Genomic DNA, 12033 nt, shown 5'->3' on the forward strand with positions numbered 1-12033 from the left:
AAGATCCATCATCAGCTACCCTGCCCTACCTTTAGCACCTGATGTTACTTGGAATTGAACACAGGTATTTCTTGTTTTTAAGTCAGCGGCCAGAGCGGAGCCTATAGATCTCCATTAGCTAGTTGCTGACCGCAGATGACGGCTGCACTGCGGCCGACCAGTTCTGTGAGGGCATCATATGACGTCTTCACAGAATGCGCTCTCCTGTGCGCCCCCGGCGATCTCCTTGATCGCTGTGTCCTACGTACACAGCTGATCATGTGATGTGGTAAAAGGCCAATCACAGCAGCCTTTTACCACGTGATCAGCCGTGTCCAATACCACGCTGCTCAGCAGGAAATGCAATTGCTGGTTCTCGGCTGCACTTTCCTCACGCTGTCAGAGCATGAGGAAAGTACTGTCGAGAACCAGCAGTTGCAGAGCAGGGATCAGCAGTGATGATCAGTACCCTGATGATCGGTGCCCAGCAGTGCCACCCACCAGTTCCGCCCACCTGTGCCCAGCAGTGCTGCCAGTCAGTACCCATCAGTGCCGCCTATCTGTGCCCATCAGTGCTGCCTATCAGTGCAGCCTCATCAACGCAATCAGTGAAGGAGAAAAATTACCTGTTTGCAAAATTTTATAATAGAAACAAAAAAACTTTTTGGTTTTTCAAATTCTTTGCTCTGTTTTTATAGCACAAAAAAATAAAACACCCAGCAGCAAGTAAATACCACCAAAAGAAATCTCTATTTGTGAGAAAAAAATGATAAAAATGTCATATGGGTATAATGTTGCATGACTGCACAATTGTCATTCAAAGTGTGACAGTGCTGAAAGCTGAAAATTGGCCTGGTAAGGAAGGGGGTATAAGTGCCCGGTAGGCAAGTGGTTAAACTGTATTTAATTGCTCCATATTGCCACAATATGAAGTATGCTTTAACCAACATAGTATTTTGTAGAGTAGGGACTGGCCAGAGAGGGGTTCCTTTGATGCAGGTGGCCAGTTTGAACATGTATTGCAATGTATGTGAGCCAAAATCCCTGTTTTATGGAAAGTTTGCTAGAAGGAATGTATAATAGTGTGCAGAGGGTTCATTTAAGGGTGGTCACACCCTTTAGCACCTGATGGGTTAGAGTCGCATGTTTGGTTTGGGCCTGGAACACTTTTTTTAAAAGGTTAATGCTCCAAATTTGTAGGGAGAATTGGGGGAATAGTTGTCCATCACAGACTTGGAAAGAAAGAATAGTAACCTGGATAAATATATATACTGTATCTATATATATATATATATATATATATATATATATATATATATATATATATATAAACCTGCGCTAATAAGAACCACAATAGATAATCATCAAAAATGAAGTGTAAAAACATATTGCAGCTGAACAGAAAAACCCTGATACTAGGCAATCAACAATAAATATATAAAAGTGCAGCTCTTAAAAAGTTACAAAAAAATCATAAGAAACATAGTCCATCCAAAAAGAAAAGAAAAGTCCCAGAGGCTGTGAAGAAACAAAAGAAATCCAAGGATAGTTGTCTTGTCATCAACCACTACTACAGAAGGCTTACCAGAAAGGCATGACCCTCTGTTAAGAGTGGTGAATCACTTTGTTAAACAATCCAGAAAGCTGTCACTGGAATCCTCCAGATCACCAAAACAGCAGAGAAGGATCTTCCAAACAATGGACCTTAATTAGGGTAGCTAAACCATTCAGGATAAGTCTTGGACTCCTGGTGGAAAACGTAAAGAAAGAACGCTCCACAGGCCTTTTAAACAAAGTCAAGTTGTTGTTTGCGTGTGTTCACAGTATACCTCTGACTGGCACTGGTTGTTGTTTGGAAACTTTCTAATAAAGCTGTGGCCTTCTGTGGCCTTGCCCTTTTCAGCTATGTCATGGTGTCCTCTTTCAGGAAAAGTTACTTATTAGCACATTTATGGCCTTTCAGCCTATGCTTCTCAGCAATCATGCTTCTTGCACCACCCAAAAGGTATGAGCTTGTTCCAACCTGAGCATAGAAACATCAGAGCTACTGCTTTACCGCCTCTTTTTCAGGAGGACGCACAGGTGAGTCTATATATATTTCATCAATGAGCTAAGCAAACAGATTGTTATTCAGCTCTACTAAGATGACTGTGTGCTAGGAGGGGTTCGTTTACTGTATCTGGAATTCCTACAAGTCTGATAAAGCTGCAACATTTTTGGTAGGAAGCAGAATGAGGAATGTCTGAGAATTGTCAGCAGTCCTAATCTGTATTCTTGTCCCTTGTCAGTGATTTAAAATATTGATGCAAAGAGGTCAACATGACAGCCAGGCAACCAACTTTGGGAAATCTCAGCAACAGGAGCCTCTATGCATCTCCCCAGAGGCGTAACTAGAAAGTTCAGGGCCCCGGTGCAAGAAACTATGAAGGGCCCCTTTGCACTTTCACATGTTCTGCATAGGGTTGCCACCTTTTCTTCAAGCAGAAACACTCTAGCAGCACACGGCAATTATTTATTTGTGGTATACACTATGCATACTGTACATTCTGTGATTAACCTCTTGGCGCCGGCCAAATGCAAATGTGCAAACTCCTGGCGTCTGGGCCTAGATGCCGAGCGGCCGCACATTTGCATTCTGTTAAAAAAAAAAAACGTGCTGAGAGTGCGTGCCCTGCGTGTTCCCAGCACACACGTTCGGTGCTCACGGAAAGGTCCCAATCTCTTTTGATCAGGACCTTTCCCAATCATGTAACCGCCGTGACAGTTAATCATGGCGGTCATATGACCCTAAAACCCTGCCCTGCCTCCCAGCCTCTGGAACCCTTAAAGGGCCAGGAGGCACCGGCACCAAGGGATTAAATAACATTTCTTATCATATGGAGTTCATCACTTTCCAAAACTTTGAAAACTCAAAAAAACTTTCCAAATTATTTGCTGTAGAAAGACACTATTTGTGCTTTGAAAGACTGTCTGTAAACAGGGAGTCGGTGTCACCCCCGTCATAATACAGGGGCCCCCATTACATCAGAGTGTCCCTTTAATCCGTGCCTCCCCTTAGAGACTCACCATTAGATCACAGCCCCTCTTATTTCAGTTCCCCCACTTAGAGACCCCCCCATTAGATCAGAGCTCCCCTTAGAGACCCCCATTAGGCCAGAATCCCCTTATATAATTGCTTCCCTTTTAGAGACCAAAAAAAATTGGATAAAATGCAGCGCAGCTTCCCCCTATAATTATATTTTTATGTGAATGATGGTGGAAACCCCCAAAGGTAGTCAAAGTATTATACACTCCAATCTTATTCAAACACATATATTGTGCAATCTTGATACACATTATGCTATATGAATAGTGGTGGAAACCTCCAATACATTCCAACATGTGTTGTGCTAATATCCAACTCAAAAGCACTTTACAGTATAAGGACTTTATGGAGTGAATTAGTACATGGATTACCTGTAGGGGTTTCCACCATCATTCACAATTATTTTTTTTCACATATGAATTAATATAATTATAGGGGGAGGTTGCACTGTCCTTTTTTCAATTTTTCAGTTTAAGAACACATATCAGTGCTAGCAGCAACCCAACAGTGAGTTTATTTATTGAGCTTTTTATTTATTTATTTTAGACTCCCCTTATATAAATCAACCCCACACCTCACCCCTAACCCCCTGAGACCAACCTTTGATCTCTAAGGGGGGAGGGTCGCTGATATAATGGGACTCTGATATAATGGGGGGTCTCTAAGGGGGGTGCTAATATAAAGGAACACTAATCTAATGGGAGGGTCTCTAAGAGGGTGTGGATATAAAGGGATTCTGACCTAATTGGGGGGCTAATCTAAAGGAATACTAATCTGATGGGGGTGTGTAAAGGGGGATACTGACAAGGTGACTCTAACCCATCAGATTATCACCTACTCTCCTCTCCTTTAGGCGCACCCTGAAAACCCACCTCTTCAGGGAAGCCTACCCCACCCCCTGCTAACCTGCCGACCTCCTCCACTCTTCCTACCACTCCATCCCCCACAGCTATCTCCTCCTGTGCCACCATCCCCTCCCTCCTAGATTGTAAGCTCCAAGGAGCAGGACCCTCGATCCCCTCATGTTTTGCATTGTATTGGTATTGTTCTGTCACATGTTCTGTCCCCCTTTGTAATGTACAGCGCTGAGCGAACTGTTGGCGCTTTATAAATACTGTATAATAATAATAATATAATAGGAGGTTTCTAAGGGGGCGTACTGACTTCTAATCAGCAGTCTGATCAGATCTGATCAGTGCCCTTTCACCCAGCATTATAAACCTCCATTGGATCAGAAAGACCCCCCCCCCCCTTGTATCAGTGCCCTTTCACCCAGCATTATAAACCTCCATTGGATCAGAAAGACCCCCCTTGTATCAGTGCCCCTCCACCCTGCATTATAAACCTCCATTGGATCAGAAAGACCCCCCCCCTTGTACCAGTGCCCCTCCACCCTGCATTATAAACCTCCATTGGATCAGAAAGACCCCCCCCCCTTGTATCAGTGCCCCTCCACCCTGCATTATAAACCTCCATTGGATCAGAAAGACCCCCCCTGTATCAGTGCCCCTCCACCCTGCATTATAAACCCCCATTGGATCAGAAAGACCCCCCCCCCCCGTATCAGTGCCCCTCCACTCTGCATTATAAACCTCCATTGGATCAGAAAGACCCCCCCTGCATCAGTGCCCCTCCACCCTGCATTATAAACCTCCATTGGATCAGAAAGACCCCCCCTTGTATCTGCCCCTTTCATTTACCTTACTGGGACTCAGGAGCAGTTGCAGGCGGTTAGTGTGGGAGGCTGGAAGCCGGATTTGAGGGGCGGAGCTGGGAGGTGGAGCCGTTGCAGCTCTTTGACATTTTCCTCCTCTCCAGTGTGTCATTGGTAGCCAGGACAACTGGTGTTCCGGCAACCAATGACTGCAATTCAAAGAGATCATAGGGGCAGGGGTGGGGAGGAAGCACAGAGCACCGAAAGGTAGGCAGGTCAGCTGACAGGAGCTGAGCCCAGTACCTGATGTTGATCCTGATAACTTGGGCCCCACAGTGTCAGAACTACAGGGCCCAGTCACAAGTGCAACTGTTGTGACCCTGGTAGTTCCACTACTGTATCACCCCCCTCAGTTTTTTCAATTTTGTTATGTTACAGCCTGATACTAATGTTGTTTAACCACTTCCAGTCCGGACACTTTCCCCCCCTTCCAGTCCGGACACTTTCTCCCCCTTCCAGTCCGGACACTTTCCCCCCCTTCCTCTCCAGGCCAATTTTCAGCTTTCAGCGCTATCACACTTTGACAATTGCGCGGTCATGCAACACTGTACCCATATGAATTTTTTTAGCATTTTTTTGAGACAGATAAAGCTTTATTTTGGTGGTATTTATTCACCACTGGGATTTTTTTTTTTTTTTTGCTATGTAAATGAAAAAGTCCACAAATTTTGAAAAAAATTGTTTTTCTTATAAAATTTTGCAAATAAATAATATTTCATCATAAATCTTGGCCAAAATTTATTCCGTTATCTTTTTAGTAAAAAAAAAAAATAACCCAAATTAGTTTATAACCAAAAATTATAATTTTTAAACATTTTTTTTACATTTTTATTTTATTTCTTTTATATTATTATTGATGTGTTTTTTTTAACATACTGTCACCATGGTGACACTGTACTACTTGTGGGGGGTGATGAAGATTTTTTTATTTTATACACTGATTGCTTTTACACCCATAAAGGCTGCAAAAGCAATCATTTCTCCTTCTCTCTGGCTGCATTCTTGCAACCATTGAGAAATACTATGTGAGCTGTGATTGGTCACAGCTTGTCACATGGTACATGGCTGTTGAGAATAGCCTTGTACCATGTGACCTCTGATCATTTACAGATTTGACACGTAGTAAGCAATGATGTCAGAAGTGACATATTGCTTACTACTCTGCATGTGATCACAGATTGGACAATCAGTGATCATATGATCGGGACCTCGTACGACGATTGGTGTTCCACTGTGACCTCCGGCGGGCACCGGATCGTGGATCCATGGGAGCAGGAAGGCCATCCGCCCCTGCACTGCCACCATCTGGCCATTTATATACAACGGCCGGACAAGAGGTGGTTAAATTCATGTTTTTCTCATTAATCTACACTCACCTGAATTAGACCCATGATTGCCACCACCTGTCCAATGCACTGGGGTCGCTTTGCAGAGGAGCAGTAGTGCCTGCTGCACCTGTGAATGAGCCTTTAATTGTAGTTGGCAGCAGGGGCGGACTGACCATTCGAGCACTCGGGCACTGCCTGAGGGCCCGGGGTCAGTAGGGGGCCCCATGAAATGCCCCTGGTACCTTTCATAGGCTTTTTTGGGTGTGGTTTGAGTGTGGGCGAGGACACAGGGGCCCCATGATCCCCTATTGCCCGGGGGCCCCATGAGTTGTCAGTCTGCCACTGGTTCGCAGCATCACCCTAAGGCAGGGGTCTCCAAACTTTTCAAACAAAGGGCCAATTTACTGTCCTTCAGACTTTTGGGGGGCCAGATTGTGGCCAGTGGGGGTAGAAAATGTCCTGGGCCCAGCATTAGTGAAAATAAACACGGCCTAGGGGTTGGTGGTCAGAAACAGGAGGAGTAGTGCTCCATCATTGGTATTAGTGTGAAGAATAATACCCCATTGTTGGTGTCAGGGCAGGAATTATGCCCCACTGTTGATGTCAGAGGAATGCTGCCCCAAGGGCCAGATAAAGGCTAGCAAAGGGCCACATTCGGCCCTTGGACCACAGTTTGGACACCACTGCCCTAAGGGCTTTGTTTACATGTAAAGTTGGGTGGAGGTAAAAGCGTGCAGTTGAATCGCGGTTTTACCAAACCTTACCCTCTTTAGCTGCTGAGGCAACAGCCATAGGTATACACATGCCGCAGCACGAATTACACCCCCTGTTGCATTTGGTGGGTGCAACCGCCTGTCAACCGAGACCCATCCAAGTAAATGGGGCCACATTGCAAGCGCCCTGCAACTGCATGCTTCTGCGGGGTCCAACGGCTTAAAGCAGGTGGTGAGAAAGCAACACACTGCAGCCTGTTTAACCCCTTGTTTGATGTGCAGCACAAGGTTGCAGGGCAATTGCAGAGCGCCTCATTCACTTGAATGGGTCATGCTTGGCTGCTGCTACACCCACCAACCATGACAGGGCGGGGTGTAGGAGCAGCACTACAGAGGAGACACCGGATTATGCGGCTCTTGCTCCCTACTACAGCTCCAACGTTACAAGTATCCCTCTGCATTGCACTGTGTTTGATGCTCTGGGATGGCGTGTCAGCAAGCCCAGACCGAGATCTACCAGTCACCTGGCCAAGATCTAATGGTGGATAAAGATCTACTGGATGCTGACCCCCCCCAGTGTATCGGAATGAGCAGGTCAGTGTATATAGGTTAGTAGGACAGAGGAGAGTGGTCAGAAGGGCAGTGTACATGGGGTCAGCGGAGTAAAAGGATGCAAGGTTAGTAGAAAAGTGTATAGAAATCAGGACAGTGTACAGGGGCCATCAGAGCCGAGCACAAGGGTCACTGCTGGCAGGGGAGGCATACAGCACATAGATGAATTCGGATTCCCTTACACATAACCACATTCTGCACGGCGTTTATTACAGATGATGTTCATCCTTAATTACAGATGATGTTTTTACTTATGGGGAAGAGCCAAATAGTAATCTACATGGCCTTTTCATTCATCTGACTAATCATACCACTTCTGAAATACGCACTTTATGGGACATCTCCTTCTTGGAGAAATATATCAAAGAGGGGATGGTCCCAAGGTCACTCAGATGGGAAGTACCACCTGAAACCGATGACATTAACAGTGAATCAGAGTGGTACCTCTTTTTTAATAATATGGGCATAGACCTGTTGAAGTTCCTCATTCTTAGGAAAAAGAAAAAACTGGCCAATTTAGATAAAGAGATTAACAAGACACGTGAACTACTAGTACCTTACATGGATAATGAGGAGTATAAATCTGAATCTGAGAAACTGAGATTGCTCCTTGAAAAAACAGACAAAGAACAAAAAGTCAAGAAGAGAAAGAAGTATGTTAGAGACTACTTTGATTATAAAGAAAAATCTGTCTTTAAGTGGGAAGCAAAAAACTATGATTTTGATTCCATGAATAAGCCAGTTTCTCAAACCACATTGTCTCACAATAACAACCACACTAGGAATACCTATCAAGGGAAGGGTGTGGTACACCCAAAAACTCCCAGTAATGGGCATAGAAATTTGTCACATTACATACCTAGGCATGATTATAACATAGCCACTTATAACAGATTTGAAGCTTTGGATTATGACCAAGACTCACGAATTGGAAATAGGGATATGAGAACACATCCCCTTAATGACCATCACCAATACTCTAAGGGACCTAATAAGCCCAAACAAAATCAATCTAAGGGGGGTCCCCGACCTAAGCCATATGGTAAGAATAAAGCACAATATAACAATCAAAAAGGAGGGGAATCTTACAACACAAGACCGCACGATGAACGGTATGACCAACCCCCCTAGGAGGACCCCTTCAAGAAATGGACATAGGGATTCTGAATATCGTGCCTATAACGATACATATGCAGACTACCGACATAATCAACTATCACCTTATCCCTATTATAATCCTGATTATGGAACCCCCACAGGACAATCATACCATAGCCAGCAATTTAGACCTAATAATTATGATGCTCCCAACCATCATCATTTTTTAGGGAAAGGCTCAGGCAGAAAAAGAAGCCTAAGACAAGAGGAAAGCGAGGAGGAGTCAGGTCTAATAGACAAAAGAAGAAAAATGTAACTAACATTGGCATTTTTAATCTCAGTGGTCAGACCCTTACGGATAAAGAACTGGAGCTCCTCAATAGAGGCCTTAAATTTGCCCCTCCAGCGAAACTCAATAAATTCAATACATTTATTGATATACAGAAATTCATTCATAAGTTATCTCTGAAAAGATATTTCCTTAGCAATCCAATAAGCAGAATTCCCCAAAATACAGGCAACACGGGTTTTATAAACACGAAATTAAGAAATGCGTCACTTTTTAATCCACAGGCCCATTCTCACATTAGCATTTTCAAAAATATGGTCATTAAGGACCTAGATAAATTGCAAGTGAGAAAATGGAACAACAAACCATATGACCGTAAGCAGATCGACACCATGACTAAAGATTTACTTGAAAAAAAGGATCTGGTGATTCGACCTGCCGACAAAGGGGGTGGAGTAGTTGTAATGAATAAAGGGGATTATATGTCCCAAGTACAAAATATTCTTGATGATAAAGATACATATATGGAACTACAGAGAAATCCTATGTTAGCATATTAAAAAAACTTTAAAATCTCTAATTAAAAAAGGATCGGATCAGAGTATTCTCAATAAAAAAGAAAGGGATTACCTATGTCCTACGGCCCCTAGGCTTCCCATACTCTACTGCCTACCCAAGATCCATAAAGATCCCAAAAACCCCCCGGGTCGCCCAATAGTAAGTGGAATAGGTTCACTCTGTTCCCGTGTTGGTGAATATCTAGATCTTTTTCTACAACCTTTAGTTTGGAAAACACCATCCTTCCTTAAAGATTCAAAACAGGTACTGATGGATATAAAAGACATCCACATAAGCAGTCACACTCTACTAGTCACAGCGGATGTGTCAGCATTGTATAGTAACAAAGCATGAGGATGGTTTAAATGCTGCTGAGTTTTATCTTAATGAAGCCACTGAGATCTCACATCCTCAAAAGAGTTACTTGCTAGAACTATTGGAATTTGCAATGCAACACAACTACTTCTGGTTTAATGCCAAATATTATCTACAGCGGACAGGAGTTGCCATGGGCGCGAAGTTTGCGCCGAGTCTGGCAAACCTCTTTATGTCAAGATGGGAAGAGGACATAATATATTCCAGAGACTGGTCGCATTTAATTTTTTATCGAAGGTTTATTGATGACATCCTACTTCTCTGGGAGGGTGACATATTTACGTTGAACAACTTTTTTACCACCCTCAACCATAATAATAATAACATCAAACTCACTTTCCAGTATAGCAACAGTGAGATTAATTTTCTGGACTTAACTTTATGCAAGAATGGGGAATACATTTCCACTAAGACCTTCTTTAAAGTAACAGATAGGAATAGTTATATTCCTAAAGATAGTTGCCACCTCCCCAGATGGCTAGACAATATACCGAGGGGCCAATTTCTCCGTGTCCGGAGGAATTGTACGGAAATAGATGACTATAGAACACAGGCTAACATACTCAAAGGGAGATTCATTGAGAAAGGCTATGACGAGATTATCTTAGAAAGGGAAATTACTGAAGTGGCTGATATTGATAGAACGAATCTCCTGACGTCCAGAAGTAAAGTTCAAACAGAGAGGAAATGTCCCTTTATCACCAACTTCTCAACACAACACAAGGAAGTGGCCAATATTATTAGAAAAAATTGGAACATTTTAAAAAATGACCCGGTTTTGGGTGAAACCCTTCCTGATCGACCGGAAATTACTTACCGGAGAGCCCCAACATTAAGAAACATGCTAGCTCCTAATATTGTCAACCCCCCTAAGCCTCTTACATTTGGTTTCCTCAACACCAAGGGATTTTTTCCCTGCAATAAATGCATGTTATGCACCTTTAATGGCATTCATAAAAGATCTGTGAAAACTTTTAGTTCAAACATAACTGGCCAATCCTATGACATACAATCAACTATTACTTGCTACAGTTCCCATGTAGTATATCTCCTGAGTTGTACCTGTGGCAAGCAATATGTAGGACGAACGACAAGGAGATTGAGAGACAGGTTACGTGAGCACCTGTCTAACATCAAAAAAGGTTTTAAGGATCACTCACTGTCCATGCACTTTCGTCAACATCACAACAGGAACCCACACGCACTTAAATTCATAGGCATTGACATGGTTAATAAGAATTGGAGAGGCACACATAAGAGAAGAGCCGTTTCAATGCTAGAAACGAAGTGGATTTTTTTGTTACACACCCAAGCACCACAAGGGCTAAACGTAGAGCTAGATGTAAACTGCTTCATCGATACCAGCTAATTTATTACTATCAAGGTGTTCTTTACGGGTGGCTTTATTCATTTGATCACTATACCAGTCGATAGTCCATACGCGAACCATCGTAGTAGGGGACAGGCTTTTTGGATTGCTACCAGTCTTCGATACATTTTTCTTTCATGATTTTTATGTTCATTTTCATATGGATTTTTACTTTTATTTATTCGAATTTTAATGAGGTTATTTTTTCCTACCTTTTTAGCTTTATATAAGGTTGTTTTATCATATGAATATATTTAACTATCTGCACCCATTCGTTTGGGGAGATGTGAAACGTTAATCTCATATGGTTCATAGTACTGTTTTTAGTGACCAGTATTAACCTTTTTATCTGCTATGGATTGTTCTGATTGGATATCAAATCCAATTTTGGATTTCATTATGAATAGATTTTCTGCCAATGGTGTGTAGACCATTTATTACATGTATATTACACATTAATGCCAGCGGATTATTACTCCTATTTATCATGGAGTGATATAGGTTGAGTGGCATGTTGGAGGAAATACCCTAACCATCCACAAGATGTCACTATCCATAAAATCTCCATTAGACTATGTTTATAGTTTTTTATATATACACTTTTATTTCCATATTTGATGTCTCTTATGTCCTAAGCTCACCCTCAATAAAATGCATTGTGAGCTTATTGTAAAGTAAGTAAAGAGAATCCTCGATGCTCCTGATGCTGGGCGTCTGCTAAGGAGGCTTTCTGGTATGTATACACTGTGGCACCAACAAAATAGCATCCGCGAACTCTCATTGCGCATGCGCGAATGCCTTCCCTATTTATGAACTCTTGGAAAATGGCCGCGAGCGCTCACTGCGCATGCGCGAAAGTCCGATTTCCGTCTATGTACTCAAATCACTGGGAAAATGGCCGCTAAGTCACTAG

At 42.8% G+C, this 12033-nt stretch overlaps 1 protein-coding gene across 1 annotated transcript in view; it reads left to right on the forward strand.

Moving 5' to 3' along the window:
- Positions 1 to 1943: 1943 nt before the first annotated feature.
- Positions 1944 to 12033, forward strand: part of LOC149459128 (acyl-coenzyme A amino acid N-acyltransferase 1-like) — a 46531-nt gene continuing 36441 nt past the window's right edge. Inside the window, exon 1 of the mRNA XM_089681597.1 lies at positions 1944 to 2061. The gene's annotated coding sequence lies outside the window, so the exon portion shown is untranslated. The remainder of the gene's footprint in view (positions 2062 to 12033) is intronic.

The sequence above is a fragment of the Staurois parvus genome, unplaced genomic scaffold, assembly GCF_062004578.1.
Source record: "Staurois parvus isolate SC_StPar_1 unplaced genomic scaffold, SC_StPar_1.0 ptg000272l, whole genome shotgun sequence".
Taxonomy (NCBI): domain Eukaryota; kingdom Metazoa; phylum Chordata; class Amphibia; order Anura; family Ranidae; genus Staurois; species Staurois parvus.